At 51.3% G+C, this 8,792-nt stretch overlaps 2 long non-coding RNA genes across 2 annotated transcripts in view; one reads left to right on the forward strand and one right to left on the reverse strand.

Annotated features, from left to right (window-relative positions):
• Nucleotides 1–8,792, forward strand: part of LOC147031502 (uncharacterized) — a 566,858-nt gene that overhangs the window by 272,838 nt on the left and 285,228 nt on the right. The window lies entirely within an intron of this gene.
• LOC147031506 (uncharacterized) lies at nucleotides 11–1,570 on the reverse strand. Its single transcript, XR_015053319.1, has 2 exons — nucleotides 1,210–1,570; nucleotides 11–502 (listed from the first exon to the last, which is right to left on the reverse strand). It is a non-coding gene; the product is annotated as an uncharacterized LOC147031506 (long non-coding RNA).

An 8,792-nucleotide genomic window follows, 5' to 3' on the forward strand; every position in this document is an offset into this window, starting at 1 on the left:
GACCAACAAATGAATAGTCTCAGAAGCTTTATTTCATACTTTGCTTTTAGATGTAGAAATATAGTTTGCAATTGAAAAATAAAAGAACAGACGAAAACGAGGGCGGATTAACAAAATTGATGTGCATGCGTCAAAATCGTGAGAAAATGAGTATGTCATCTCAATTTTGCTGTGGGGCACAAGTCAAAGGCGTGAGATGAACAACAAAAGACAAATTTGCAAATTCAAAACTTCACAAAAGTGCAGGTTGTTTTGTTCTTTATGGACAAAAGGGCTATGACCAAAAGGCTAGCTCGCAATTCACAAGCAATGGATGGGCAAGCCATAAATTATCGGTGCAGCTCCAGTGAGGAAAGGCAGCTTTGGTGCAGAGCGAGCAAGGGCAAGGCACTCTGGGAGTGATATTCTTCCCGCTGAAGACAACCATCCCCGAAGTAGTTGCTCTGTATAGCGATCAATGTCCCGGTCTGTCACGTCCCACAGGTTTCCCAGCACACAGGGGCTGAAAGGTGGACGGATGAAAACACACAAACACGCGCGCACGCACGCACGCACGCGCGCACGCACGCACGCGCACGCGCACACGCACACGCACACACACACACACACACACACACACACACACACACACACACACACACACACACACACACACACACACACACATACACACACTGGATAAAAGCAAAAAAAAATTTTGACAACATTTAGCTTTTGAAATGTTTTGGAGGGCATGTGAAGCCTCTGCATTTAAAATCATTTTTATTTGGCAATAAATTATTAAGATTGACCATTCAGATGAAACCACTCTTCATCAACCCCTGCCATAATTGCATGTGGGTGTCAACAAAGAAATAGGGAGTAAGGAGGAAGAAGGGGTTGAGAAAATTCACCACATCAGCTAATGGAAGAGAGAGAGGGGGGGAGAGGGAGTTGGAAATGACACATCTTCTCACCTCAAAACAAATAATTAATTAAATAAATAAAAAAACAACTTCCCTCGATCATACAAGTCGTGCATCAAAATGATCATGCATATAAACATACAAGGAAAGTTGCCAATAACTTATTCACTACATTAAGCTGCATCAAACAATTTAATTTATTTTGTTGTGGTTTTTGAAGACATATATGCAAGTGACAAATGCATTCTTGCTTTTCTTTAATTGGCTCGTTTGTCTTTCTTCCAAATGGGTTCTTGGCACTGACCGAGTTCAAACACCATCTTGAGAACATCGCAAGCTTGCATGCAGGACGAACACGACCAAAAACCTTGGAAACAAGATCGTTTATAAAATATTTTACCCTATGACCTGCTTAAGTACAAAATTCAATTGAAATAAAATAATTTCAAAGGTTGTATATCAAAAAAATAAAAATTCTGGAAGTTTACCGCTGCTGATGCACTACCTTATTTAACAGGTCCAAGTACTGCAAAAATGGAAGTTATTGGAAGCGAGAAGGTGATTTGTGTTTGTGTTCAAGTATGTAATTCATTTGAAAGAAAATAAAGATTGTCGAGGTCATATTAAAAAAAATAATTCCAGAAGTTAATCACTGTTGACACAGTGGATACACACACATATATATATATATATATATATATATATATATATATATATATATATATATATATATATATATATATATATATATATATATATATATATCTCAATATGTATATATATATATATATATATATATATATATATCTCAATATGTATATATATATATATATCTCAATATGTATATATATATATATATATATATATATATATATATATATATATATATATCAATATGTATATATATCTCAATATATATATATATTGTTGTGGTTGACGAAATTCACAAACCACCATTCAGGTCCCTTAGGTGAGATATCTCTGGAAGTATATGTGTAGTTAGGCCCAAACCCGTTGTTTCGAGGGAATAAATGTCATTCAGTCGGGCTGCGACTCTTCAGGATAGCCGTTTTTCTTTTACTATCTTTATTTTGGACCAGCCGCCATTACTACCACCACCAACCACGTCACAACGCCGCTTCACAACAACCACCAACCACAACGCCGCTTCACAACAACAACCACCAACCACAACGCCGCTTCACAACAACAGCCACGACCTTTACCGTCACAACTCGCCACCATCGCATCCCCACCATTCTCGCGCCACTTGTGGGCACCGATACTGGACTCGTGCAGGGCGCGCACCGAACAGCGTGTTCAGAAACATCACAGACTTTCCGAGAAAAACGGATCAAAAACGACTCACGCCCACTTCTGTTCCGTCCTATCGGTGAGCTGGGGCGATTTGGCCCCGCCTCCAGGGCGTTGGAGTGAGGACGCTATATGCAAATTCATGGATCAAAAAGCATTCACGCCCACTTTTCCTCGGGCCAATGGGGAGCCAGTTAGAGAGGTGAAGGGTCGGAGGCAGAGGGTAAAAGGTGAAGGAGCGAAGCCACGGGGCTTATATAAACGGCTGCGTTCGTCAGTAAAGAGTTGAGAGTGGTGCGTTGGAACGAGTTGTCGGTGGAGCTGGGAAGAAGAGGACGGAGCTGTGGAGAGGTGGCGGCGGCGAAGGCGATCGAGGGGGTGCTCGCGTCGGAGTCGGGGACTGCGGAGGGAGAGGCTGGCGGCGCGACCGAGGTCGAGGTGGAGACGCTCGTCGCGGGAACCGAGACAGGGTGATATGCTCCTCCCCCCCCCCCCCCCGAGCATCAACAACCCCCTCCTGTTTCCCCCCCGCGTTGATATAGTGCGACAAGGGGGCCCCTTTCCCACCCCCTACCAGACACTGTCCGCGAGGCCCGGGAGTTGAGGCGCCACCGCCGCTCTGCGTCTCATCATCAGACGGGTAGGCCCGACACGGTCTCGGCCCCAGGCCTGCCTACCCCCCTCATCCTGGAGGGTGGTTCTTTTTCTTTTGCTTTGGGTATCTGTGTTGTTGGCGCCGTCTGTGAAGTAAAATTGTATAAGTGTTGCCGTGTGCTCGGTAGTCGGATAGCTCTGCATTGTCTTCTTCTTTTATATTTGCTTTTTGTGTAATATTGTGTTTCTTCTCCTTTTACATGTGCTTTTGGTGTAATTGTATATGTGTGCTTCCCGTTCATCGCGAAATAAATGTGAGTTATGTTGAACTGTTTTCCCGCTTCGCTTCGTCTTTTCTTTCATTGAATCTCCATCTTGCTTCACGTAAAGGGTTGGTCGTGGGCTAAAACGCCCGATAATTAATCGAACCGTCGAATAACACCGCTCGGTTATCCCGATAGTACGGAACGGGTCGCTTAAAGTGGCCCGTGTCCGAAGTCGACCTGCGGCGAGGTGCGATCGCCCGGTCCACCCTCCGTGTGGGTACTTAGGTAGGTCGAATTTGGCGAGCAACCCTATCCCACGCGGGGGCCGATTGGCACGATCGTGGTGAGACCGAAAGGTCCACCCGTGACTAGTTCCCGGCGTTAGTCCGAGAGGGTCACGACTGGATTGTCCGTCCGGTGGGCGACGTGCCGCGATTCGAGTTACGTGGCCGTCCGCACGCTGGCGGGCGCGAATCCGCAACACTGGTGTCAGGTCGTGCGATATAAACCCATCGCCCTCCTCGCGGCACTGGTATCGGAGAACGGGAAAACGGGCTCTCCTGTCTCCAATTAAATTCACGGGAATCGGTCCAGGGGTGAGAGGAGCGACCCCCGATTCCCTCCAAATTACGAGCGAGCTAAATTAACCCTTTAAGAGAAGCAAGATGGCGTCTCAAGGCGAGCGGGAGCCGGGGGTATTAGAAATGGATGTAGAATGTGTAGAATCCATGGCTCAGGATGAAATCCCCGTGCAGGAAATGTTGGTTGTACAGGAAAACGAACTCGCCCAACTGAACCCAGAGCCCGAAATAGGTGCGGCAGCGGCCGCGGTGTATGACACCTCCCCTCCCCCTCTCCACCAAAACCCTTCCCCAACCCCTGCCGAAACGGCTCACCCAAGCGCACCCGACATGGCCCAGCTATTCACCATGCTGGCAAAAATGAATGCGGAAATGACAGCGAAGATAAATGCGGATATGAAAAACGAAATGAAAGGCATGAACGAAAAGATGGATACAAACACAAATGAAATGAAAAACGAAATGAAAGGCATGAACAAAAAGATGGATACAAATACAAATGAAATGAAAAACGAAATGAAAGGAATGAACAAGCAAATGAGGGAAGAAATGAGAGCTGCGGGGTGAGACGCAGAACATTGGCCGATGCCTGCAGGCGGGCATGAAGGCCGTTAGCAGGGAGCTTAAAATGGCGACTCCACGTGTAGGAACGAACGAGCTGGGAGGGGGTGCAACGGCTGACAGGCCCGCGGTGGAGGCGGGTGAAAAAATAATTCGGGGGGCGTGTTGGGCGAGGGTCGTGACGGTGACCGAAAGTGAAAAATTAAATGGGGAGACCAAAACATGTGAGACAAGACACGAGGTGACGACAAAGGAAATAAAAATAGTTGAGACAAGGGAGGTAAAGGGTGAAGAGGTGACTGAGTTGGCAGAGACACGGGAGATGGGAACGACAGAGGGAAGACTGCACGATGAAGATGGGGTAAGTGACGCACACACACACACGGAGGTAGTGGAGGATCATGGGGGTGAGCTCGCGGACTGGGTGGAGGCCCGGTGCGAGCAGTTGGATGGCCTCCTCCAGGAAAGAGGGGAGGGAGTATGCCCCCTTGAGGTGAGTCACGACCAGGTGAGTTCGGTCATGCTTTGCGAGGTTGAGGGGACGGGTGCTGTGGACAGGTGCACGGAGAGCTTGGGGGGTATAGAGGCCCCGGAGACCCTTGTGGGGACACGAATCCCCAGTGTGGTTGTCCCTGTGTGTGTGGTGCAAGGTGTGAGTGCGTCCCCGTGTGTGGAAGCGACCCCGTGTGTGAGTGGAGTGGTGGCGATGGTGCCGGAGTACGTGCTTCCCAGCACGCCGTGTGTGGATGAGGCACCGTGTGTGGAAGAGGCCGTGTGTGTGGATGAAACGGCCAGTGTGGATGAGGCACCGCGGGTGAGTGCCCCCGCGTGTGTGGGTGAGGCACCGTGTGTGTGTGAAGCCGTGTGTGTGGATGAAACGGCCAGTGTGGATGAGGCACCGCGGGTGAGTGCCCCCGCGTGTGTGAGTGAGGCACGGTGTGTGGATGAGGCACCGCGGGTGAGTGCCCCCGCATGCGTGAGTGAACGGCCGAGTGCAAGGGAGACCGTGTGTGTGAGAGAGCGGTATGTAAGGGAGATGTCGGTGGGCATGTGTGAACATGCAGCCGCGTCTCCCGGGGGGAATGTAATGGTGTGGAGTGTGAGCGTCGTAACACGCGGGAGTGCGTGTGTGGAATGGCGACGATGACGACAATTGAAAGAAAGCCGAGTAGCGGCTGTAGTTGTTTCGGGGACCGTGCCGGGTTCACCCAGCAGTGAGCACGAGGTCCGTGCTGTGCAACGCACGAGCCCCCCACGTGCCCGCTTGCGAGAGTGAAGTCCCGGTCCGGAAACGCACGCGGTGGATTTGCCGATCCCGCGGACGGACAAAGTTTAGGCAGGATTATGGATTTGGACCGGACGGGTTCTCCACGCGATCGTGTGTGTTAAGCTCCAACGGGCAAAGCACATGTGTTCGCGTGGGGAACCCCTCGAGACGTGGGGCTTGTGTTTTTTTTTTTTTTGCGCACGGTGACGTCATGGCTGCACGTGGGGTTGGAATCCGGCAGGAGGGGTATCCCTGCCGGATGGTACCGTCCAAGGAGGGACGAGGAACACGTGCAGCTGCATAACGTCACGGGCAGGTGTAAAGTGCGCGAGTGCGCGAGTTGCCGCGCTGGTGCTGCGCATGGGAAAAAAAAAAAAAGCAAGCCTCACTTTCGGGTGCACAGGATTCCTGGGCAAGGGGTGGAAGACCCCCTTGACCTCGGGCACAGGATGGAAACTAGTTAGGGGGAAGGGTTAGCTTAGTTAGACCGACTTCATGGGGCAGGGGTAAGTCCTCATGGAGTCCGTGGAATGGATTAGTTAGAGGGATTGGAGCCAGATTTAGGTTGGGAAATTGATTAATGGGATTATTTGAGGACATGGACAGACTTATGAATGTGTAGAGGGGACGTAGCTTAGCTACGTAGTGTTAAATGGAACGTGCTATAGTGTAAGGGATGACGTGGGAGCACGAGTTAGTTAGGGGATGCAGATAGAAGGATGGCAGAGTTCAGCGGTGTGTGTGTTGAAGAGTTGTGAGGTGAGAACATGATGAGTGAGTGAGGCCAGCGGGTCTGTGTGAGTGGAGCGAATGGGGACTGCATGGTGCGATGAGTGATTGGGGGGAGGAGTGACTCCCGCCCAAGGGACCCCGGGGTCAGAGTAAAGTGAGTTAGCTGGGTTAGTCAAATTGAAAAATGGAGGTCGTTTTGCTGTTGGTGGGAATGTAGGCTCGAAACCCATTTGGAGGGGTGCAGGAGCCCTGTTGACGGGCTTGGGAGCGTGGCTGCGAAAGGTGAGTATCGCTGAGTGGGTACCCCGGGCACCAGGCTAGTCGGCCGCGGTAGGCCATGGGCCCATGGGGGGCCGGGATAGAGTAGTGGGCACGGGTGCGCCTGCTTGGTGCGGGGGCCCGGGGCGCCATTAGCCGCGTGGGCAGAGTTGTGGGCACGGGTGACCCTCGGAAAGGGGCCCGGGGAGCCAGCCTGCCACGTGTGCGTTTCAGGGGAGGTGCCATGGGGGGCACTCCCTGGTGTTTAGGGAGCTGGTAGGCTCGGAGGCAGTGTCGTGCCCGGGGGTGCCATCGTCGGAGAATCGGCAGAGGGTCGTGCCTGCCAAAGGGGGCCACGTGTCCCAGCCATGAGACCGTGTGAGGGCACGGAGAGAAAATTGGGGGGCGAGGCCCGAAATTGTGAGGACACCAACACAGGCGACGGGAATCTGGGTTGTTAGAACCAATAGTTTAAGCGAGAGGCGCTTGTTGGAAGCCCCGGGGTAGTTTAACAGTTAAATGATTAGGGTAGATTAGGAGATGTACCCCTCCGCACCATCCATCCCTTCGCTGTCGTTGTGGGCCGCTGGACCCACTTGGTGTTAAGATCGCCGAACTCTGGGGAGGCCATTCTGAGGCTTCGTTGGGCCTCGGCACAGGACGCTAGCTCTCCCTTATTCCCCTCCGGGAAGGGAACGTAGGGGTTGGGAGTAGGCTAGGTGACAGGATAGGTTAGCCGAACAAGGACAGTACAGGGGGTTAGGGGACGATTTATAGTGGGGAAGTAAAAATAAAAACAACAAAAAAATAAGTTGGGGCTAAATTGGGTTTTACAAATTAAGGGAGTGGGTATAGACAATGACAGGCAAAGGCGATAGGTTGGGAGGGAGACAGGTAGGTCGGTCCGAGCCCGCCTTCCAAGTGGCCAGCACCACCACACTCCCTCCACCAAACGGCAAAGGCTGGCCAACTTCATCGGCGAGCCGTGTTTTGCTTCAAGGCAGAGGCCGGCCAACTTCATCGGCAGCTGTTGTTTTGCTGCAAGGCCTGTGCCATCGGCTGGCCGTGTTTTGCTTCAAGGCCTGTGCCGGCCCACTTCATCTGCCGGCTGGCTGTTTTTCTGCAAGGCCTGTGCCGGCCAGTTCATCTGCCGGCTGTGTTTGCCTGCAGCGGCCTTCTTCTGCGGGCTGTGTTTGCCTGCTCACCTTTGCCATGCCATGCCCACTGCCCATGTTCACCAGCCCCGTTCAATTTTTGCTCTGCCCCCCCCCCTGTTCATTTCCATGTGCGCCAGGATCCGCAAGGCAACAGTTTGCAAGCTGCGAGAACTGCCCTGTTGGCAGCTACAACACGGGCCTGCAGTGGCGGCCCGTGCACCGTGTTTGTGTCCATCCATCTATCCGTTGTGTTCATTGCGTGTGCCACTTGAGCTGGCACGGAGACTGCGTTGTGCAGCCCATGCACCGTTGTGGTTCACTGCGTTCAGTTCAAACCATTCATCCATCCATTCGTTGTGTTCATTGCGTGTGTCACTTGAGCTGGCACGGAGACTACGTTTGTGCAGCCTGTGTACCGTTGTGGTTCACTGCGTTCAGTTCAAAAGGGAAGGCCTTGGACTGCGTGTGAGCAGCCAGCCACGTTCCCTGTCACCTGCATTGTTTTGAGCCAGAGACTGCATGCGAGCAGCCTGGCTCCCTGTTAACTGCTTTCTTTTTGCAGAGCTCATTGATCCTGGGCCATGGTTTAGTGTAAAATTTGTAAGTTAAGGTTAAGATGTACTGTAAATATGAGTGCGCCCCCGGCATGTCTGTCCTAGCGCCGGCAATTTTATTTAAGTCGTCCGTGTGAGTGAGTTTGTTTAGGTAGTTACTCAGCCCTTAGGTTATTTATTTTGGGGACACGAATACCATGAATGTCGCACTCAGGGATCCGTAGGTAAAATGTACTAGGGGAAAACTACACATGATGGCACACGAAAATTTGACGACTCGGGACGAGTCTGTAAAAAGGGGAGGGGGTAGTGTTGTGGTTGACCAAATTCGCAAACCACCATTCAGGTCCCTTAGGTGAGATATCTCGGTAAGTATATATGTAGTTAGGCCCAAACCCGTTGTCTAGAGGGAATAAATGTCATTCATGCGTGCTGCGACTCTTCAGGAGAGCCGTTTTTCTTTTACTATCTTTATTTTGGACCAACCGCCATTATTACCACCACCAACCACGTCTCAACAGTCATCACAACATCAACCACCCACCACAACGCCGCTTCACCACAACAGCCACGACCTTTACCGTCACACCTCGCAACCGTCGC

Source organism: Eptatretus burgeri, chromosome 2 (genome assembly GCF_056783735.1).
Source record: "Eptatretus burgeri isolate ZD-2024b chromosome 2, Ebu_testis_v1, whole genome shotgun sequence".
Taxonomy (NCBI): Eukaryota; Metazoa; Chordata; class Myxini; order Myxiniformes; family Myxinidae; genus Eptatretus; species Eptatretus burgeri.